Source organism: Equus caballus, chromosome 15 (assembly GCF_041296265.1).
Source record: "Equus caballus isolate H_3958 breed thoroughbred chromosome 15, TB-T2T, whole genome shotgun sequence".
Taxonomy (NCBI): Eukaryota; Metazoa; Chordata; class Mammalia; order Perissodactyla; family Equidae; genus Equus; species Equus caballus.
Window position 1 is genome coordinate 100081017 of NC_091698.1, and position 23994 is coordinate 100105010.

Consider the following 23994-nt stretch of genomic DNA (forward strand, 5'->3'; position numbering starts at 1 on the left):
CTGTGTATCATCTTTTGGAAAGGAAGGGGCAGATTGTGTGAAATAGCTTCCGCTGCGTGAGTCCGGCTGTGCTGGGCTTGAGCAGGTCCCTTGTCCTGTCTTATGTTACTCCATTGCTCCTCTCAATAGCGCCGCAAAGCTCTTGTTAGGGGTGGACGGTGGTGGCGCCGCTATTCGTGTGCTCCAGGTCCTCCCAGCTGGTGAGCGGCAGGGCTTGGACTGGAACTCGGATCTGGTGACGCTTGTGCTCTGTGGCTCTCACTGCGATGTGCACGTGGACAAATAAGTGCTTTTGATAGGTGGTTGCTTCTGAAATGAGTGAGAGTATATAACGGAAGGTTTTTTTTTGTTTTTTTGTGGATTTACCAGTTAGGAGGTCACTTTTTTAGAATTATGAGTTTGTTTTGTAAATTACTTCTTCTAGGTCACAGAATGGAACCCTTAAAAACTGATAGTTTTCGTTGGCAGTTAAATAGAAACTTATTTCTTTTGTTTTGTGTGCTGGGGAGCATAAGATTTTAATGGTCGTTGTTTCTCTTTTAGGAGGAGAAAAACTTCCAAACACTTAGTTTCAGAGAAATAGTCAAATTTTAAAACCATTTTTCTAAATAGTTTTGTGTCCTTTAAATTTGCTATTTTAAAATTTCCTTTATATACAATTTTTTAATTATTAAAATTAAAGATATTTGCCTATTTTGGAAATTTGGAAAGTATATTGCTGACTTAAATTTGAAATCCAGGGGCTGACCCCATGGCTGAGAGATTAGGTTTGCACACTCTGCTCCTGTGGCCCAGGGTTTCACTGGTTTGGATCCTGGGCATGGATCTAGCACCGCTCATCAGGCCATGCTGAGGCGGCGTCCCACACAGCACAACCAGAAGGGCCTACAACTAGAATGTACAGCTATGTACTGGGGGCTTTGGGGGAGGAGAAGAAGAAGGAAAAAAAAAAATTGCAAATCCTTGGGGATGACATCTCCACTTGGAGAGTTTATTTTTCTCTCCTTGGATAATTGTCTTGTGGAGCCTTTCACTTTCTGTCTCCAGTCTGAATTGATTGCTCCATCAGCCTACCGTGCAGTTGTCACTCTGCAGCTTCTTTTTACTGCATATATGAGCCAAATTCATTGCTTTTTGAATCCTGTGCCATGTTTCTTAGTGTAGACTTTTATTTTGCTGAACCATACCTCCAAGGAACTTCCTAAGAAAGAGTACATGGAATGTGAGCTTTCTGAGTGTTTATGCATTTGAAAATATCTTCATAGAAATTCTGGTCGAAAATAACTTTCCCTTCTAACTTGTAAGGCGTTGGGCTCTTATTTGTCAGCATATAGTGTTGCTTATGAGGAGTCTGGCGCTAGTTTAGTTCTCTTAACCATGTAGTTGACCTGATTTTCTTTCCTGAAAATTGGTAAGATCTTCTGTTTTCCTTGATGATCTTAAATTTCACATTGTGTCTATGTGGATGCTTGGTTAAGTTCTTTCAATTTGAAGACTCATGTTCTTTAGCTTAGATAACTTCTTCCCTCTCTTTTGTTTGTTATGGTTGTTTTCTTTCTGTAACTCTCATTTGTTAGATATTGGCGTCTTGGATGGATTCTGTCTCTATATATTCTTTCTTGCTACTCATGTCTTTTGGAGACTTCTCTCAACTTTATATTCTAACCTGTGGTAGATTTTATTTTCCAAAGACAGTCACAGCAGGATTTCCAGGATTTGTCACTCCCTGTCAAGAGGTGGAATTTATTTCCCTTCCCTTTGAACCTGGACAGATTTGTGATTGCTCCAACTAACAGAGTATAGTGGAAGTGATGCTATGTGACTTCTGGGGTTAGGTCATTAGAAGGACACAGGTTCCCTCGGTGTGTGTGGCTCTGTGTCTGTCTCTGTCTCTCTCTTTCTCAGAGTGCTTGTTCTTGGAACCCAGCCACCATGTTGTCAGGAAGCCCAGGGCACAGAGAGAGGTCGTGTGTAGATGTTTCAACCTGTAGCCCCAGCTAAGGTCTCAGATGGCAGAGTGAATGAGCCTTTAGATAATTTCAGTCCAGGTTTATGCCAAGCAGAGCAAGGACGAGATCTCCCTGCAGCCCTGCTCAAATTGCAGATTCAAGAGCAAAAGAAATGTGTTGTTGTTGTTTTAAGCCACCAAGTTCAAGGGTAATTTTTATGTCATCAAATTTCTTATTTTGATAATCGTATGTTTTTAAAAATGTTTGTTGAAGTGTAACTTACATACAGTGAAATGCACAGATCTGAAGTGTACGGTTTGATCAGTTTTGACAAATGCATATACACTTACGTAATGCATAACCCAAGTAACTAACCCTCATGAAGGTGAACTTGGTAGACCAGAGCGAGCAGGGTGCACAGTGTTAGGTGGTGAGTTGAAAGATATTGGCAGGAATTCGGTTGTAATCTAAATAGGATAGGAAGCCATTTGATTTGTTAAAATAAATTTTTTATTTTAGAACAGTTTTAAATTTACAGAGTTGTGAGGATGGTACAGAAAGCTCCCATATAACCCCCGTCCACTTTTTCCTGTTGTTAACATGTTATGTTAGTGTGGTCCTTTATCACAACTAGGGGACCAATATTGATACATTATTATTAACTGAACTCCATACTTTACTTGGATTTTCTTAGTTTTTACTTAAGGTCCGTATTAATTTATCTTGAGCTGCCATAATAAAATACCATAGACCGAATGGCATAAACAACAGACACTTCTTTCTCAGGATTCTGGATGCTGGAAGTCCGAGATTAGGGTGCCAGCATGGTCAGGTTCTGGTAAGATCTCTCTTCCTGGCTTGCAGATGGCTGCCTTTTTGCTGTGTGTTCACGTGACCTTTCCTTGTGTGTGTATGTGTGTGTGTATGTGTGTATTTGGGGGGAAGAGAGAGAGAGAGCTCTCTCACCTCTCTTCTCAGAAGGGTGCTAATCCCGTCACGAGGGCCCCACCCTCATGCCCTCATCTAAACATAGTCACCACCCAAAGGCTCCGTCTCTGAATTGCGTCATATTGGGGATTAGGCCCTCAGTGTTACAGATTTTAGGGATACAAATATTCAGTCCATTTCGCTAATATTTGTTAGGGATGCACATATGTAGTCCATGACAAGGTCCTTTTTGTGATCTAGGATCCTATGCAGGATTTTCCCACATTATGTTTAGTCATCGTGTTTCCTTAGGTTCCTCTAGACTCTGACAGTTTCTCAGACTTTCTTTGTTTTTGGTGATGACAGCTGCTAGGAGTACTTGTCAGGGATTTTGTAGAATGCTCCTCAAGTGGGATTTGTCTGATCTTTTTCTCATGATTAGTCTAGTCTGGGCTTATGGGTGTTTGGGAGGAAGACCACAGAGGTGCTGTGTCGTTTTCATCACATCATATCGAGGGTATGTCCTTTCAACTTGACGTCATATCACTGTTGATGTTGATCCTGATCGCCTGGCTGAGGAGGTGTTTGTTAGGGTTCTTCACGGAAGTTTCTCTTCTTTACCCCTGCTTTCCACATGTACTCACTGGAAGAAGTCATTCTGAGCAGCTCAGACATGGGGGTAGCCCCAGATGTGCTGAACCAGGAATTAGCTAACCTGATTTACTTTTAAGAAGATCTTGGTAGTGTGTAGAGGACGAGAGTAGAGCCCGTGAGAGCAGGGGAGTGTGGTGGTGACAGTGGGGTGGTGAGCCACACCTGGGGTATGCTTGAAGGTGGAGCTGACGGGACTTACTGATGGACTGAGTGTGGGTGTGAGAGAGAGAAGAGTCAGGGGTGATGCCTGCTCCTGGGTTTTTGGCCTAAGCAACTGGGCAAATGATGGGGGAAACGAGAAGAGATGTGGCTTTTGGAGTATGGGAAGGGATGGATATGAAAGATTTTCTGTTGGCTGTGTTAACAATTTGAGCTGCCTGTTAGACTTTGAAGTAGAAATGTTGAGTAGAGCATTGTGAGTCTGGAGTTCAGGATATAGGGCAGGGCTCATGATTCAGTTAAAGAATTCCATTGTGCTTTCAGACTACAAATTGGGTTTGCTAGAATAAAGAGCCTGTGGTAATTTGATCAGATTGATGAAAAAAATTAAAATCAAAGAAATATGTCCTTTCTGAGAGCATTGCAAATAAAAAGAAGAAGAAAACATAGGTGATTGCTCTGTCTGCATCAGTGGCTTTCTGTATCTGACTTCAGGTCCCAGGTAATACAGCCGGTGGAGCAGTGGAGAATTCAGAATTTGATTTGGATGTCTTATAGCAATCAGGAAAAGAAATTGGAAGTTTTAGTGTTTTCCCTGAGGAACTGTGTACATATATTTTGGGGGCCTCAAAGACAGCCAGTGTACCAGTGTATCACATTTTATCTTCCTTAGAGGGAAGCCAGTCAGGAGTGGGAGGCCTCTGAACAAGCTGTGTTTTGATGTAGCTGCCGGCTTTCTTCTTTTTGCAAGGGGAATGCCGGCTCTTGGCGCCTCTTCCTGCTTCCTCCTGCTCACACTCTGATCCCTCTGCTGTGACCAGTGGGGGTGACTGGCTTTCCCGTCTTGATTCTTCTCCTTGTGATAATGAAGATAGGGAGGCTGAAGCATTTATATTATTTGGAACCATAATAGGAAATTTAAAGGCTATTTGGCAATTACACGTAAAATTACGTTACATTTGACCAATGCTACTCTTGACATTAAGTGTGTATCTTTAAACAACATCATGTTTAGTTTTTCCGTTTTGACTTTTGACCTTTATGTAAATTATTCATATTGTATGTTTTCTTCTGAGTCTTGCTTTTTCAGTCAATATTATGTTTGCCAGATATATTTGTATTGGTAGCTGTAGCTGCAGTTTTTTCATTGTCACCCTTGTCTGGTGTGAATATACTGTAACTTACTTGTATTCTCCTGTCCAAGGCCATTTGGGTGGTTTCCAGTTTTTTACTGTATGAGCAGTGCTACGCTGAACGTTCTTGTTCACATCTCCTTGTTACACATGCAAGAATTTCTTTAAGGTTTGTCTGCCTAGGGGTGGAATTAATGGTCATGGGGATTGTATCTTTGCCTTTACTAAATAATGCCAAACTGTTTTTGAAAGTGGTTATACACTTGCACCAACAGTATATTAGAATTCTCTTGTTCCACATCCTCATGAGCACGTAGCCCTGTTATCAGGTTGATAAATTGTGGCCAATCTTTTGGGTATGAAAAGATATTTTGTGATTTTAATTTTCATTTTCCCTGAAAACAGTAAGGTTAGTGTGTTTTCATATAGTTTCTGGCCATTTGTATTTCCTCTTCTGTGAAGTGCTTATTCCTGTCTTTTGCCTATTTTTAAATTGAGTAGTTTGTCTTTTTCTTACTGATTTTTAGGGAACTGTAGACCCATTAAATAACAGCTCTCTATTTCCCCCTTCCCTCAGTCCCTGGTAACCACGATTCTGCTTTCTGTGCTGTGTATTTGACTGTCCTAGGCACCTGCTATATAAGTGGAGCTCTCCTACCAGGGTCTGAACCTGCCCCACCTCGGTCGAGCTGGCCAGGTAGGTGGACCATGTCAGTAAAGGATCAGAAGTGTGTGTAATATTTGTTTGGTTTTACTTTTCTTTGTACATTTCATAATCTACCAATACAGATTTTATTCTTATTTTCCTGTTAAGAAACTATGGCAGAGAGAGATCATAAATGCCAGAGATTACTTGGTCAAGGCTGGACCAAGGATTTGTATTTATGGTTTATTAGGTAATAATGAGCTGCTGACTTCAGATCTGCAGTTGTCAGCCTGCTGTGACGTTCTTATGAGACACATCCCCATTTCTGTACACGGTGTTACGTGGAGTTCCCAGCACACTAGTCGCATCGCTACTGCTTTTTTCTTAGAAATGTGAGGGCAAGAGTAACGTTTTGGGGATAACCTTATTAAAGTAAATTGTTCACAAACTTGACTGTTTTAGCTTTCATTAGTAATATTTACTTTGTGACGTGCCTCAAAACTGAGTTACTTTTCTGTGATTCGTAATTGCTGCCTTTGATTACTTCATTATGGCGACTTTATCAGCTGTTGGGGCTACTTAACATTCACCTCAGCGGTAGCGTAAATATTTGATAATCTGGGAGGTGCGGATGGTCTCCACTGTGGCTCTCCCCAGCCCCACAGTGGAAGCTCTTGTTAGGAGTTTGGGAGTGGAGTCAGTGCATCCTTGGCACACCCTCCGTGAGAGGATCGATGTTGATTTCCTGTGATCGATTCACCACATGTCACTGTATAGGTTGGAAGTCAAATACTTGTGATTTGTATTAAAGAATTACTTTGTGGCTCATGCTTAATATAAAAATGGCATCAAGCAATAGGAAAAAGAGATTACACATAAATTTGAATAATACGGTGATATGAATAAGATAAAACTAATGGTGAGCCCACAGGTATTTAACAACACATATTGATTCAGTGCTGGTCGTACACCAGGAGTAGGTTCTGAGGGACAGTAAACAGAATAGACAAAAATCCCTTTTCTCATGAAATGCACATTCTAATGATTATTTTAATTATTTACTTTAGGATAATTTACAATGTGTGACATCAAGAGACATAGTGATCAGTTGTGATTCTTTTTTGGTGGCAGTGTCTGAAACCTTTAAAAGTTCTTAAAAAAAAAGTGAGAAATTAAAAATTCTTCCATTGGCTCATTTGGATGATGTATTGTATATGTGCTTAATTGCTAAGTATTCCTAAGGCAAGGTGTCTCAGAGCCCAAGCTAATCATTAAAAGTTAATATTTTTATATTGGCATGATCCTTATTGAAAAGTGTTCTGTTTTTGGTAAGAGGCAGTATAATTTCAAAATCAAATCCACATATTTGTAAGATGATATCGTAGTGATCTGAAATCTGATGATAATGAGGCAGCCCAGAGGAACAGTCAGTTGTTTGTATAATTTGAAGCTTTGTAAAATTAATGGGCCAGTTAAATTGGCTTTTTTTTTTTTCTTTTTCAGGGTGGGTGCTTTTTACCCAGTAGCACCTAGGCTCCTGGATATGAATGCTTTCAAGTTAAATTAGGAAAAGGTCACTATTCTTATTTGGGCTAATGCTTCTGATAGTCATAGCAGCAATGAATGAGTGAATGAATTAAATGGATTTTATTACAAATATGATAAGTAAACAAATTTATAAGATAATTTTAGGTAGTGATAAGTACTGTAAGGTCAGTAAAATGAGATGTATGATAAAAAAAAAAAAAAAAAGACGCCTGGGGATGCTACTTTAGCTTGTGAGGTCTGCAAAGCTTTTGAAGATGTGGTGTTTGAGTTCAGATGTGAATGGTGCAGTATCTGTATTTTGTGCATTCCAGGGGTGGGGGTGAGAGGGCTTTGGCCTTGAGGTGGAAATGAGTTTGGCATGTTAGAGAAGATCAGTATGGTTGAAAGGAAGTCAGTGAGAGAAATAGTGGCACATGAGGCTAGTGGGCTTCTGGTTCTCTGAGGACAGAGTAAGGAGTTAAGATTATATTTTAATTATTATGGGCAGTCTACCAAAGTATTTTAAAGCTGGTCACATGACTGCTTGCATTGTGGGAACTGACTTGTAGAAGCAAGAGAGAAAATTGGGAGACCTTGTAGTCAAGTCTACCAATTGTCCAGTCAAGAAATGATGGCGGCAATGGAGATGGAGACGAGGGCTAGAGCCTGCATGCTAGATATAATTTGGAGACAGAGCGAAAAGGACTTAGGAATGCATTGGAAGGTAATAAATAAGTAGTAGTCAAGGGTAATTGCTAGGCTTTTGGTTGAGCAGCTGAGTTCATGACGGTGCATTACCGAGATGGGTAAATTTGGGGAAGAAGGAAGGGAGGGGATCAAGAGTGCCCTTTTGGCCACAGTGAGTTTTAGATTCTTATTCGACATCCAAGTGAGGAGTTAGTGGGCAGTTGAATAAGTGAAACTGGAGCTCAGTGGAGAGGTCAAGATAAAAATTACAAAGTTAGGTGCCAGCAGCATAGAGATGACTGCCCAGGAGTGCGTGGCATCGTCAGTTTACGTCTTTAAACTGAGGAAGTTGGACTGGACGGTCTTTAAGTTCCCTTCTTTCTGAAAATCAGACATTTATTGAGTCACACAGACTGTCTGGGAGGAAGTAAAGAAATGGGAATGTTCACTAAAATGCGTTTAGCTTGTTAGACCGTGAAAATGATGAATAGGGAGGAAATACAGGCATTAATTGTCCTACATCTGTGTTCATTCCAAAATCGCTTGACAGTTGCTTGTCCACAAAGCTTGATATATAGCTGAAATGAAATATCCTTTCAAAAGTGAAGGTAATCTCAGTCACATTGTCAGGTTTTCAGTTAAACCCAAGTGATGGTCAGTGTGAGTTTATTTTTATTTAAAAAATTTTAAACAACTTTGTTGAGGTAAAATTGACACACAGTAAACTGTACATATTTAAAGTGCAAAATTGGATGTTTCGACACATGTATCCTTCCGTAAAACTGTCATTGTGACACATATAACACACGTCTCCGTCACCTCCGAAGTCTGCTTGTGCCCCTTAGGAATACCGTCGCCTCATGCTTCTCCCTGCCTTGCATCTCAGGAAACCACTAATCTGCTTTTTCTAGAAATTTGTATAAATAGAATTGTCCAGTAGGTGCTCTGCTTTTTTCCTCAGTTCTTTCACTCCGTGTAATTATTTTGAAATTCAGCGTGTTTTTGTATGTGTCACAATAGCTCATCCTTTTTTATTGTATGGATATACGAGCATCGGTTTGTCCAGTTGTTGTGAATTTGGACTCCCCTTACTTTTTCCCTTCAGCAAGCCTTCTGATTTGCTAGTATTGTCCCTAACCACGAAGAAACAAATATTGAGGTGCACACACACATACACGCACATACACACACTCTTCAAACCCTCTTGATATAAGGGGCGATCGTTCTTTGTGTTTGTATTCGTCCCCCCTTTGTCCTGTCCAGGGATGAGCTCCTTGTTGGTGATTGTCACAGTCAGCCTGCCAAGTGTTGTGGGTAAGAAGCACATCAACCCTTCCTTTGTGCTCTGTGTGATATTTTGGGATGTGTGTATGGTGAGTTTGTTTTGCTTGGAGTAAATTAATTTCAGTAGAGCGCCTTTGCTTGAGCTTGATAATTTAGCAGTTGTGGATGCAGTGAATCTAGCATCTTTTAATTTCACAGGTAAATGTAAATAAATTCCTTCTTAGTTCATAGGAATTTTACACGGATGGTTAAGACTGAAATTAAGTGAGAAAAGCTCTCATTAAGCTGATAGGTAGAAGATATGTCTTTTAATCTCTGTGGGGTCTTGATTAAATCACTTGCTTTCTGATTTTGTTTTGGTGCATTTAGAAAAGCTTACTGCTTTTTGGTTTCTCTGGATGATCTGAGAATACACTTCAGGATCTGCCAGTTAATAAACCCCTGGGAGTCTGGCTGTTTTTAACAACTTCGAATTTAGCTTGGAGTAGGAGGTTATGGGATGTCTGGGCTCTCGCCTTGCTGTTGTCTGGGAAGGAAGAGGAGAGAATGTTGTATCTAAGGTACAGGCCTGTCCTGGTAGAGCAGGGTTCTTTGCTGGCTAAACCCAGTGTGTTTTGCTTTTGTGGCATTAGGATAGGCAGTTGGCATATAATTCAGGAGGTAGGATTTGGTTCCGAGAGGCATGCCAGAGAAGTCCCTCCACTTTGTGTTCTCATGACACCAGTCCTCCCTGCCATCCTCCTCGGCAGCCGTCATTGTTATCCCTCATTTGTCTGTCTGCTTGCGCGCCTGTAGGCTTTGTGAGCGCAGAACTATCATTTCTGTATTGTTTGTTGTACTTAAACATAAATGTTTACTGAAGGTTGAAGAGAATGCATGTTTATGCTTATATATTTATTTTTTTATTTCTGGTTATGGAGTTTCCAATTGTAGTAATTAGTACTGTTTTAAGGCCCTAAGAAAGATGGAAGATAAATATGAGCTGTTATGTTAATAGTTTCCTCTCCTTGATTTTAAGCAAGCTCTTGAGGCATGATTTTCTTTCTGCTTTTTCTTTCAGTGAGTTAAAAGCACAGATAGAGACAGGCACTCCACTCCAGGATGGGTAGGAATTCATAGATGAGTAAAATTTGTTTGCAGGCCTTGAGAAGCTCACAGTCTAAAGGGAAAGTCAGAATAATAGGCCAGTAAGTGACAGCTGCTGTATAGAAATAATTTAAAATGTGTTTTGGAAGCCCAGAAGTATGAGTAAAGTTTCCATAGTTTCTAGTTGAGAAGCTGGGTGGAAGTGATCCCGTTAACTAAGATAGGGACCTCAGAGGAAAGAGGCAGATTTGGTAGAATGATGAGATAGATAAGGGTGCAGTAGAGAATTCAGTTTATGTATCCAATTTGAATTCTGTGCAGAATGTTATTCTTTTTGGATAATCTGTGGATTTTTATGGTGGTTTATAAAAACTAGTTTCCCAGATTTTTGGTTTGAATTTATTTTTACTACTTACGGGAGGTCGTAGTTCTTGAGTTAAATAAGTTTCGTGTTACGTTACGAAAGTTAGTTCTGACAATAGTGGAGTTGACTTTGTGCTTGAAAGAGCTGTTTTTCAATGGCAGTGGCCTAATCATGTTTGGAAATGCTTATTGTATCCTTTAAGACCTGGCTGCCAGTACAGGGCATTTAGTGCGATGAAACTAGCAATGCAGATTCAGTGTAGGGAGGTGAGATAATTACTATCTTAAATCTTGGTGCTCAGTTTTTTGTTTAGAGATTTGAAAACAAGCATGTACCACTTTTTAAAACTTTATTTGGGGACAGATAATAAACGCAAAATAAACAGGTAGGGTATTAAGTCTCCCTTTTACCCCTGTCCTCTACCCTGAATGACAACCATTGTGACCAGTTACTGGAGTATCTTTCTAGAGATCTTCCCAACGGGATGTTTATCATCTCATGGAAACCCAGAGACAGCGTGCTTCAAGGTTTGGTTAACTCGATGCCCTGAAGGCCTGGTCCTTAGGTCTTTCTGTTTTGCTTTCCTGTTTATTCCTCTTGGTCTGTGCCCCACCTGACCCCCAGGTGCCTTTCCCATTCAATGTGTATCGTGTAAATTGCTAAGTCCTTAGGGAAAACCTGCATATCTTTGTTGTGTTCATTTTTATGTGCGAGGAAGACTTTCCCAGGAGCCCTCAGCTTCATTTCCCATCGACCAGAATTGCACAGAGGTACATGTCCTGAATGAGTTGTTGGCAATGACTGGCTGAGACCAGTTACTCTTCACCCCGTGGGACTAGGGAAGGTCAGGCTTGTCTTGAAGCAAGTGGCTGCCTGGTAACTGAACGAAGTCAGACTTCTCTTGGCAAGGACAAAGGTGTGCTGCTGCAGGGTGTCTAGAAGATGGTTTGATCTCAGTACTTAGAGGACTGCCTCATTCTTTTTGATGCTGTTTAGCATTCATTGATTTAAAGTACCATGCTCTTACTAGTCCCTGTCTTTTCCGGTTTTTTCCTGTCATAGCAATGGTGTAATACCTGTTAAATGTAGTCATGTGCCAAATAATGATGTTTCAGTTAGAGACAGACCTCATGCATGACGGTGGTCCCATAATATCAGTACCACAGAGCCTAGGTGTGCAGTAGGCTATGCCATCTAGTTCGTGTAAGTGCACTCTGTGATGTTCATGTAATGATGGAGTCGCCTAATAACGCATTTGTCAGAATGCATCCCCGTCCTTAAGTGACACATGACTGTATATGTAAATACATCATCTCCCACATTGCCAGATTTTTCTCCATCAGCATCGTGTCAGTATACACTTCCACCAGCAGTGTTGCAGAGTTCCTCTTCTCTTATACACCTGACAATACAGTGTGCTGTTGAAGGTTTTGATTTCACCAATTGAATGGGTGAAAATGTTGCTTTATTCTGATTTTAATTTCCATCTCTTATTACAGAGTTTGGGCATCTTTTCATATGAATGAGTCATTTGTAATTTTTTTTCTGAGAACTGACCATGCATATATCTGCCCATTTTTCTATTGCTTTGTGATTCTTTTTGTTACTGATCTGTAGGAGCTTTATATATATTAAGGAAATTAGTTTTGGGTAGTATGACTTGTATGACTTGTAAGTATCCCTTTTCAGTCTGTTGTTTCTCTTTTGACTTTGCTTATGGTGTTTGGCCACGAGGGAATTTTTATATTTATGTAATGGAATTGTATCTAATTTTCTTTTTTTCCTTCTGAATTTGTGTTATATTCAGAACATTTTTAAATGTTGCCTTTATCATATTCTAAAGACCTATGATGTATTTGAATCTATCTCTGGACTTCTGATTCTATTTTATTGATCTGTCCATTTGTTCTTCCTTCTAGCTTAAAAAAATTTTTTTGCTTTACTCTCATTAATAGAGGAAGTCCACCCTCATTATAAATTTCTCACTTGTATATATTTCTATATTAATTTTAAAATCAACCTTTTCTTTTCTAAAAAGCCTATTCACATTTTTATTGTGTTGGACTTAATGATTACTGTAGGGAGAAATTAACATTTTTATGATCTGAGTCTTCCTATTGGTGAATGGTTACCTTTCTGTTTATTCAAGTGCTTTTTGTTCTCGTCTCATGGCATTTTAAAATTTGTTTCATGTACATATTATGTTGAGATTATTTTTAGCTATTAATATTTCTTGTTGCTAAATATTAAACAATTTTTCTTTCCATTTTATCTAACTGGTTGTTATTTGTCTATATGAAGACTGTTGCTTTCTAAGCTGAAGTGGGGAGATAGTAAGTAAGTTATCTTAGAGAGAGAGTAAGTTATCTAAGAGCATACTGCTAGTTAACAGCAGTTGAATTCCACAGCCCGGTGTGCTGCCTGACTGTTTTGCCTTATCATCTTCTTGCAGTTGTTCTGTACTGCTTCTGATGCTCTGCATAGCTTTTCAGAACCCCCCGAGAATTAAAACCAACTAGACTACAAACAGGAGTTATTTTGGTGTATTCAGTGAGACATTTAAACCTCAAGTAGAAATCTTTGTTTAATGCTTATTTTTGATTGTTCATGTTCCCACTCATCATTAGAAAATTTTAAGTGTTTTAAGTTAATGAAGGTGGTATTTTGCTTCTGAGTCTGTATCGAATCCTTCCTTCTTCTTATTTGTATATGATATATTCTGCTAAGTGACATTGGATCTGATGCTTACTTGCTACACAAAAAGCCATCAAGTTTTATTTTTGTGTTTTCTGATAGACTATTTCAATTCACAATTTGGAAAAGCGGGTGTATATGATAGCTTTTCAATTTGAGAACAATAATTTGTGAGCAGGAATGTTGTTTAATATTTAGGACTGTTATAAGATTATTAGCTAAGTTTTATAAAGAAGAGGAACAGTCTATTAAAGGTTGTTTTTAGATATTATATATCTCAGGACCATTGAGATATTATAGAATTCTTGACTTTAATTTGAATATTTAAAACCATTAGCCTTGGGAGTACTGAGAAAGTTCCGTTTCCCCACTCGCTGAGAAGGGATGCATTTGAAAGAGGACCTGAACTCTCTTCTTACCCTGTTCTCCAAAGAAAATATTTAACTAAGCTACACTTTGTTTGTTCTTTTTTTTTTTTTTTCCATTATGTTTCCTTAGAACTTTTTATTTGGAATTCTTTTTAATGACTTTTAACATTTCTGGTGGGTGTCAGAGAAAGTAATAAATTCCTGAGCAATAGTTTGTCTTCTAAATATAGTTAAAATAGGGTCTAATTGTGACTTTAAGAAAACTGTATATTGGTGGTATAGGATTCAGAAATTGTTATATCAAAAGCAGAGAAATACCTGTTTTTCTTTGCTGAGTGGTGTATAAATGAACTGGACAAACAAAGTTGGTGAACAGTCTGAAATGCTGTTCTCCAAATGGCATTTGGTGAATTGCTGTGGCTTACTGTGGAAAAGAAGTTTGTGCATCTTCAAAGGAGTTATCCTTGTGGAAAGATGATTAGGCTTATTTTGTGTCCTTACAGAGGACACAGATACGGCCAGTTCCTTAAAAAAAAAGTTTGAGTATTTATCGTGTACCAGATTCTGTATTCCTCCTGAGGAATGTAGAGGTGGATGCGGAGAAGTGCACAGGATGGACAAGTCTAGTAAGTGTGTGGGTGCGGTGGGACCACAGAACAGGGCACTTGACTTGACCTGGGTGCTAACAGAGGCCAGATGAATCGCAAGGAGGACTTCTCAGAGGAAGTGACACTGAAACTGAGCATTATGTCACAAAATGAGGAAGAGAACATTCTAGTGGTTAACACTGTCATTCACTTAGAGAGAGGTGGGGGAAGATGAAAACTGAAAAATCTCTGTGAGTATGGTGCTGTTGCCTTTGGAAAGAGCAGGATCAGTGGAGTAACCAGGTTGGAAACCAGTGGGCTCACCGTTGGGGTGTGGGGTCAGTGACAGAGTGCCCAGTCCTCACTTAATTCACATTGTGGGACCGATGAATATGTGAAGGTAGAAACCAGAGTACTTGCTTTCAGAAGCTTGCCTATAAGGGAAAGCATGGCTAGATATTTGGAGAGGTAGAATTGTACGAGAGTGTTTTTAAAGATTGTGGAGACGTAAGCCTGTCCATGTGTGAAGGGAATGGTGAGGGGCTAAAGGAGAGGAAGATGTTGAAGATTCAGAAGAAAGAGTGGTAATTGATAGTGCCATGGTCCCTGAGGAGGTGTGTGACGGGGCTGGGGTTCAGAGCCCCGGTGGTGGCATGCAACTGATGGAAGTTCCAAGCAGGCAGAGTTTAGGTCCCTCTCAGGAAGAACTTTTTAAAATTTAGTGGTTTCCAACAATGGAATAAATTGGCTTGCAAAGTAGTGAGCGACCTGTCTCTGGAAGTGAGAAGATGGATGACCGTTTACAGGCAGGTTCTGAGGGAAATGCTGTATGGACTGGGGGCTGGACTGGCTCATCTTTTAGGGTATTTCCAATTTCAAGATTTTTATGGATTTAAATACTCATAATAAACTTAAGGTGTAGACATACAGAGAACATAATACTGACTGATTATCAATTTCGTGCCTTGCCTTCCTAATTTAGTTATGTACGTGAAGCAATATTTTGAATTTATTTCTTGGGGCAGATTCATGATTGCTTGGACAGATATAGAGGTAGTTTTTCATTTTACCTTTTTTTATTATGAAATACCCATTCAGGAAAATATATGAAATATAACTAAAGTGTGGTAGAGACTGCTGGCTCTTCATCAAAAGTCAGTTTTTTCCCTCTCCTGACACGCAGCCTGACCACAGTTCCCAGTCAGCCTTGCAGCATGGTGGGGCTCGTTACTAGCTCTGCCCATGGAGTATGAATGGCAGTGATCCACATCCCATTTCAGGCTCGGGCTCTTTAGAAACAAGTGTGTCTTTCCCATGCTCTCATGTTGCCCTTCCGATGGTTGGATGCAGCAGTGATGAGGTTCTGGATAATGGTACCACAAGATGGGGGGAGCCGGGACCCCTAAATCACCTACCTAGGAAGGCCGCTCACTGACCAGGAATATCTGTTTTGGACTATTATGTGAACCTCAGTTTTGTTGGAGCCATTACATATATTTTGAGTGTGTTTATTACAGCACCTAGTGTTACCATAGCCAATACATAAAGTTTAACAAAAAATTATAAAGTCAATACCTCTGTAACCACCTGGTCAAGAAATAGAATATTACCAACCCACAAAAGCCCCCGTGTGTCTCTCACTGTATCCTGTTCCCTTCCTCTGTAGGTGAGCACATGAGTGACTTCAGTGATAGTCATTTCATGCTCTGCTTTATAGTTTTGTCACTTGTGTTGGTATCCCCAAACAATATGGTTTATTGCTTGTTTATGAATATATGTTTATATTTTGTATGTATGCCTCTGAATGGATTCAAGAGAGGCATGGCTTAGTTCACACAGCGTTGTGTGTTGAGTTTAATCCATATGTTGTAAGAGGTTATAATTCTTTTATTTTCATTGTTCTGTGTAGTTTCCTGTTGCATGAATATACCACAATATATTTAACCATTGTACTGTTAATGGGCATTAGGTTTTTTCTAGCTTTTGGCTATTATGAACAACACTGTTTTGAACAGTCTTGTGCATGTCTCCTGGTCCCCATGTTGTACCTCTAAGTAGTAGAGTGCCTGAGTCACAGGGCATGAGTTTCTTCACTTCTGTAAGAAAACACCACGCTGTTTTCCGGAGTAGTTGTGTTAGCCGCGTGTGAGGGACCCCAATGCTCCATGTGGTGGTCTACATTTGGTATTGTCAGACTGTAAGAGGTTTGGCAGTCTGGTGGGTATCTAATAGTATCTTATGTGGGTTAATTTGCGTTATTTCCTAAAGATTTAAAAAGTGGTTCTTTGCCTGACCTTTGGGCCCCATCATATCTAGTTGACTTTGAGCTTGGTTGATGAGGACATTTTCCCAAACATGGCTGTACACGAATTTTGCTGGGGAATTAAAAAAAAAAAGAATTTGAGGTCCTATTTCAGACTAGAGGAATAAAAATTCAGGGGCTGGTATCTGGGAATCCGTTTCGACCCAGCTGTGCGGGTCATTATTAGACAGCTGGACTTACGCAGGTAGATTTGAGCACAGTGCCAACGATGCTAAAGGTTATTCTATCTGTGGGGCCTTGAGAAGCCCTGTGATCCTTGGCCACAGGCTGTGTGCCTCACTCCTCCACCCCACACCAATGTGGGGTCTCCTGAGGACTGGCTGTTCTCTTGGGAGCCACTGGCTAAGAATGTAAATATGCTATCCAAAAGCCATTTATGCTATTAGGAAAATAACACTAGAACATATTTTGTGTTTCATTGATAGAGATATGGAAGTAACAATTGATTTTTTGGGCTACTTTTGTTAATTTTTTGAGGATTGTACTGATTTTGGGCTGCCACAAAATTTAAGGTTTTTTTACTCTAAACTTATTATAAGTCAATTGTTGGCTTATTATAGAATGCTTAATTCTGATGTAGAAGTATTAAAAACTGTCATGTGGCATACATGGCAGTTTAAGTATACATTTTTTCGTAAGAGGGAGAAAAATATTTTAAACTTTTAAAGTATTTCAGAAATATATCCAGTGCAGTGCAGTAGAAAAATAATGTAAGCCACAAATGCTAACCACATATGTAATTTTAAATTTTCTGATAGACACGTTAAAAAAAGTAAAAAAGACCAGGTGAAATTAATGTTCATAATATATTTTATTTAATCAGTATATTCAAAATATTATTCAATACAGTAATCAGTAAAAAATTATTAATGACATATTTGATGTTCTTTTTTTATACTATGTCTTTGAAGTCTAGCGTGTATTTGACATCTTAATTTGGAGTAGCCACATAGAAGTGCTCGTAGCCACATGTGGCTGGTGGTATCATATTGGATAGCACAGATCTGTTCAGAAAATTGCTCAAGGATAAGTGTATAACTTGATAGGTGTTTTGAACACCCTAGAAACCCTCTCCTCGTGTTCCAGTAAAAGGGAGGAAATTTAAAGAATAAAAAGAAAAAATACATTGTAGAGACAGAATGCCAAGTTGTGAATAACATTTTTAGATTTTGTTGCTACACATTAGTTAAAGTCTAGGCACCCTTAGTAAAAATGAGGAAATGGTAGGATCAGGTTCAACTTTGGAACTAAAAGGAAAAAGCGTAAGACAGAGCCAGGAGGTCTGGGTCCTGAATCTTCCAGGCTTGCTGTTTCCTTTAAAGCAGAGATGACATTTATCTCACATGGATATTGTGAGGATGCTTTAGGTTTTGTGAAATGTAATAAAACCTATTATACTGAATCAGAAAATGTTAGTGCTGGAAGCACTAAGATATTTTGTTTTAGGAAATAGACATAGATAAATGTTTTAATGCCGTAAGTAGAAAATTCAGAATTCTGAGTTTCTCTCATTCAGTGATATAATCATACTTGAACTATTTTCTGTTTTTTTCAAAAAAACTAACCCAAGAAATAGATGGACGTGTGTCCATGTATTCATGTAATAAATATAGTTGTATGTATAGTGCAAAAACCAAAAGCCAAAGAGCTCATAAACCATAGAGAAAACTTCTATTGGAAGAGACGCCATAAACAAAGATAAAAAGCAGCCGTAGACTTGAGAGAGGCTATGTGCAAAAGATCAGTTTCAAATATATAAAAAATTCTTTTAAAAAAATCAATGAGAAAAAAACTCAATAGAAAAGTGTGCAAAGAATATAAAGAGGAAACTGAATGTCCAATAAACATATGAAAAATGCTCAAGCTCACTAGTAATCAGGGGATATGCAAATGAAAAAATAATGAGATAACATTTTACATCCATTAGCTTGGCAGAAATTCCAAGTCTGACAGTACCAGCTATTGTCAAGAATAGGAGCAGTGGAACTCACACTGCTACTGGGAGTATAAATAGGTACACATTGCTTAGGAGAGCAATTAGCAACATCTAGTTAAGGGAGGATGGTCAACCCAGAAATCCTACTCCGAGTGTTCATACAGTGGAGTGTTCATACAGTGGAATACGATACAGCAGTAAGTAAATGTATCAACATAGATAAATGTCAGGAGTGTAATGTTAAGTGAAAAGAAATTGCAGCTGCTTACTTTGTCTTTTACCATTTTATAAAATTTAAAACATTCAAAGCAATACACAATGTAAATTATGCAGGTGGTAAAAGTATAACAATACTCATGAGAGTACTGTACAACTTAAGGCTAGTGATTACTCTTGGTGGAGGGGATGGAGAGAACTGGATCGGAAAGGAGGGGTTTGCACAGGGTGCTTCATTGTACATGTCGCATTGGAAATAGCAGAATATTTCAAGTCCACTTCCTTCACCATTACCTCCTTCCTAGAGGGGACCATATCTAACAGTTTGATGTCTAGTTTTCCTGTGCGTGTGCGGATGGAAGCAGAACAGCACGTGGCGAGTAGCACAGACTCTGGAGTAAGGGTGCCGCATTCCACAAGATGCTCATGAGGGTTACTTGAAGCTGTCTTGTAAAGCACGTGGGCTGTGCCTGGAGCATACCTGGGGTCTGTTGAGTAGCTACAATTAGTGAAATGTGGTCTATATGAATAGGATATATGGAGAACGAACTTAATGTCTAGTGCATTGTAGGTGCATAGTAGGCTCATAATAAGTACAGGGCAAATAAATGTTTGATGAAATGAATGTATACATAGTTTGGATTTTTCTTCTGTTCTGCAGTTTACACTTTTCACTTAATAGTATATCTTGGATATCTTCCATGTCACAACATACAGATCTATGCAATTCTTGTAACCACATTTCAAAAATCTAATCTGATTTTTAGTTTCTTTCGTGAATTGCATATTGCTTTCTTTCTCCATTTTTATATTGTTGTCTTTTTCCTATTGACTCCTAGGAGTTCTTTCTACATTTTGAATCCTAACCCTTTGTTATGTATCTCATAAATTTGTATTTTTTTCTTCCAGATTGTTACTTACAATATTGTCTTAATATTCTTTTGTTGTATAGAAGTTTTTAGTTTTTGTGTAGAAAATCTGATTATATATAATCTCTTACATTCTTGTCTAGGACATAGATAGTTTGTTATCATATCAAGTCAGGATAAACTAGATTATGCTTTTGTGGTAACAAACCATCCCCAAATTCATGGGCTTAAAACCACAAAGGTCTCTCTTGCCACTTGTCTAATCAGGAGTTGGCAGGGGGCTTCCCTCGTCATTTCTGGAATATTGCAGACAGAAAGACAACTCTGGAGGTTCTTGTTCTGGTAATTAAGAAGAAGCGGCACACGTCACTTCTGCTAAGGGCTCACTGGCCGTGGCTAGTCACCATAGGGAGTCAGGAAATTCAGTCCTCCGTCTGCCCAGAAGGAGAGGAGAACCCGGTGCCCTTGAGTGGCACTGATGACCACCGCAGTTGAGTATAGGCCAGTAATCCATTTGGACTTGGTTTTTAAATTTAAGAGGCAGCAGAGCGGTGTCTTGGTTTCTTCATCTGTAAAATGTAGATAACGCTTATCTCATAGAGTTGTTGTGAGGATTAAATAGATAATTGTAAAGCCTAAGAACAGTTTGGGTCCTCTGAGGAGCAGATGCCAGGAAGCAATTAGGTGAGCAGGAGGTCTGCCTGAGAAATGCCTGGGAGGGAAGGCTGGGAGGGAGCTGGAGGCAGGTGGGCGGGCTGGCCGCCCGCAGGTCTGACCCCTTTGGAGAGGACAGGTTGGGTAGGGTGAGACTTCCACTGTGGTGCGGTTCCAGGAAGGCTGGCAAAGCCAGAGTCTCCTGGGTCCTAGGAACAGGCCTGCCTTCGTTTCCCTGCCACACCCACTTGTGGGGAGCGCGCCCTTGGCAGGAACCAGGCGATGGATTTCAGGAGTGCAGCAAGTGGAGCTGTGGTCAGGCGCATATCCACACCTGCCACGACAGTGCCTGGCGCACAGTAAAAATGCAGTGTGAGCAGCAGGGCTTATGAAACGCGGTGTGACTTCAGTTTTTCTAAAAGGAGAGTCCTTCACCCCGGTTACATTAATTGACTAATCTAGCTTTTCTTCTCCTGATGGGAAATGATTCTTTTCTATAGATGGGAAATACACCATTTATTTAATAGTCCCTTGTTGATGGACACTGTTCATGTCTGATTTAAACAATGCTACAATGAGCCCTCTTGTATGCTTGAGTGTTTGTGCCACTTTATCTAGGGTCCAGTTGTACACGTTGGGTTTCTTGGTAAAGGATAGTTCATTTTAAGTTTTGACGGCCATTGTCAAGTTTCCTTTGAAGAGCTACCCTGTTACAGTCTCCCGACAGTGCAGAATGCCAGCTCCTCATTCCCTCGGCAGTGTGGGGGGTGGGGCGGGGGGCATGCTTGGTGCCTTTCTCATGGTTTAATTTGCATGTCCTTACTTACGGCTGAGAGAGATTTTTCATATCTTTATTGGACATTGACATTTGTAAATGTTTATGCCTTTTGCCTAATTTTGAGTAGTTCATTGTTTTCTTGTGGATATGTAGAAGTTTTTTGTGTATTAAGTAAAATGACTCTTTTTTTCCTGTCATATGTTCTGCAAATGTTTTCTCCCACTTTTCATTTGTCTTTTGCCTTTTTTTCATTTTGCTATACATAAGTTTTAAATCTTTATATGGTAAAAATCTACCAAACTTTGCTTTTATAACATCTGTATCTTCTTTTTGGAAAAGCTTTTGAACTACCTAATGGCTCCCCCCTCCAGTTTTATTGAGATATAATTGACATGTAACACTATATTAGCTTGATATGCACACATAATGATTTGATAGATGGATATATTGAGAAATGATTACCACATCCATCATCTCACATAGTTAGAGATTGCTTTGTGTGTAGCTACAGATTTGGTGTGTTCGTGAGTGGAGGTGAGTTCAGGAGCCTCATGTGTCACCGTCATGGACCACTCCCTCCCTAAATGTTTTTACAAATTTATTTTGGGGTACTATTAAGAGTTTCTTTGAATGTCCTTAAAAACAAGTTAACGTTGTTGCTGTTACTTTGGAGTGGCATAAATTACTTGCACCCTGAGTTGGCCGGCAGTAGACTTTCAACCTGAGTGCCTAGACGCTAACTCAACTGTGAGATTGAACCGTGTCGTTTGGTGTTAAGAAAAGTCTTCTCTCACCACCTTACGGAAAATATGCTCCTCAGAACTGTCTTCTGGTATGTTTACAACGATTGCTTTTGTAAGTGCTTTTGTGTGCAACTTTCAAAAAAGGCTTCTTTTGTGTCAAATGAGGTGAGTTGCAAGTCAGTCTTAAATTGGCTAAGATTTTTCATCCTTGCTTCTTTCTCCCCGTCTCGTGCCCTGCCTGCACTCCTATCCCCCTACCCGCAAATTACTGGGGGCAGTTTCTTTGAAGGCGCATCAGGTCATTTGTATATTTTCAACAAAATAGTGTTGAAAAAAGAACATGCAGTCTTTTTAGTCTATATTTCTTTCCATTTAGAAAAAAGCTTATATAATGAGTTGATCTAAAACAAATGTGCATGAACTCTACACAGGATCTTTTTTATTGTGTTTACTAGTTATGGGAAGTAGCTATTTGTTGATGTTTTGTTAAATAAGATGGCAGTATTTTGCAGATAGCATCTTTTTAAAAGTCTTGCCTGTAGCAATCCATTTTCATCTCAGACGTTCTCTGGAAGTAGAAAGGCAGCCATGGAACAGCCTAGACTCAGGCCAACTTGGTTTGAGTATAAGTGACCTTGAGTTGGTTGAGTGAAATGGGGGAAATTGCCCCTTGTTCTAAGGATTAAATGGGATAATCAGTGTAAAGGACCCAGCACATGGTGGCTATCCATACACTTCAGCTGTGTTAGTTCTTTCTCACTCTCTCTCCCGTTTCAGAATTCGTTTGCCTCCCCAACCCTACCCCACCCATGAAAGAATGACTAAGATACGGTTTCAGTTTGGAAGAGTTTTACCTTTAAGACCTTTCAAAACAGTTACTTGAATGTCTGGGTGTTTATGTATTCTAGTATTTTCTATATAAAGTAACAAGTAATCTGCACTTATGCCTCTGGATGTCCTACAGATTTTTTTCTTTTTCTTTATTTATTTTTCTATTTTATTGTGGTAACATTGGATTATAACATTATATAGTTTCACATGCACATCGTAATATTTTTCAGATTCTGTGTAGATTACATCACGTTCACCACCCAAAAACTAATTATACTTCATCACCTCACATGTGAGCCTAATCACCCCTTTTGCCCTCCCCGCGGCCCCCTTCCCCTATGGTAACCACCAATCCAATCTCTGTTGCTATGTGTGTGTTTGTTGTTATTGTTGTCTTCTACTTATGAGTGAGATCATACGGTATTTGACTTTCTCCCTCTGACTTATTTCACTTAGCATAATACCCTCAAGGTCCATCTATGTTGTCACACATGGCCGGATTTCATCATTTCTTATGGCTGAGTAGTATTCCATTGTGTATAAATACCACATCTTCTTTATCCATTCGTCCCTTGATGGACACCTAGGTTGATTCCAAGTCTTGGCTATTGTGAATAATGCTGCAATGAACATAGGGGTGAATGTATCTCTATGCATTTGTGTTTTCAAGTTCTTTGGATAAATACCCAGCAGTGGAATAGCTGGATTATATGGTGGATCTATTCTTAATTTTCTGAGGATACTCCATACTGTTTTCCATAGTGGCTGCACCAGTTTGCTCTCCAGCCAGGAGTGTACGAGGGTTCCCTTCTCTCCACATCCTCTCCAACACATGTTGTTTCCTCTCTTGTTAATTATAGCCCTTCTGACCAGAGTGAGGTGATATCTCATTGTAGTTTTGATTTGCATTTCCCTGATAGTTCATGATGTTGAACATCTTTTCATGTGCCTGTTGGCCATCCATATATCTTCTTTGGAGAAATCTCTGTTCAGATCTTTTGCCCATTTTTTAGTTGGGTTGTTGGTTTTTTTGTTGTTGAGATGTATGAGTTCTTTGTATATTTTGGATATTAACCCCTTACCTGATACATGGTTTGCAAATATCCTCTCCCAGTTGTTAGGTTGTCTTTTCATTTTGTTGATGGTTTCCTTTGCTGTGCAGCAGCTTTTTAGTTTGATGTAGTAGTCCCATTTGTTCATTTTTTTCTTTTGTTTCTCTTGCTCGGATAGACATGGTACTTGAAAATATGCTGCTAAGACCTATGTCAAAGAGCGTACTGCCTGTGTTTTCTTCTAGAAGTTTCATGGTTTCTGGTCTTACATTCAAGTCTTTAATCCATTTTGAGTGGATTTTTGTGCGTGGTGTAAGATAATGGTCTGCTTTCATTCTTTTGCATGTGGCTGTCTAGTTTTCCCAACACCATTTATTGAAGAGGCTCTCCTTTCTCCATTGTGTGCTCTTGGCTCCCTTGTCCGAATATTAGCTGTCCATAAATGTGTGGGTTTATTTCTGGACTCTTGATTCTGTTCCATTGATCTGCGTGTCTGTTTTTCTGCTAGTACCATCCTGTTTTGGTTT

At 39.4% G+C, this 23994-nt stretch overlaps 1 protein-coding gene across 2 annotated transcripts in view; it reads left to right on the forward strand.

The window, feature by feature from the left end:
* The window catches only part of MBOAT2 (membrane bound O-acyltransferase domain containing 2), a 126113-nt gene that overhangs the window by 19502 nt on the left and 82617 nt on the right, over positions 1-23994 (forward strand). Inside the window, exon 1 of one of the 2 annotated variants that reach the window (XM_067053793.2) lies at positions 5393-5519. The exons of the other annotated variant lie outside the window; for it this stretch is intronic. The gene's annotated coding sequence lies outside the window, so the exon portion shown is untranslated. Of the gene's footprint in view, positions 1-5392; positions 5520-23994 lie in introns of those variants that run through there. 2 annotated transcript variants of the gene reach the window in all.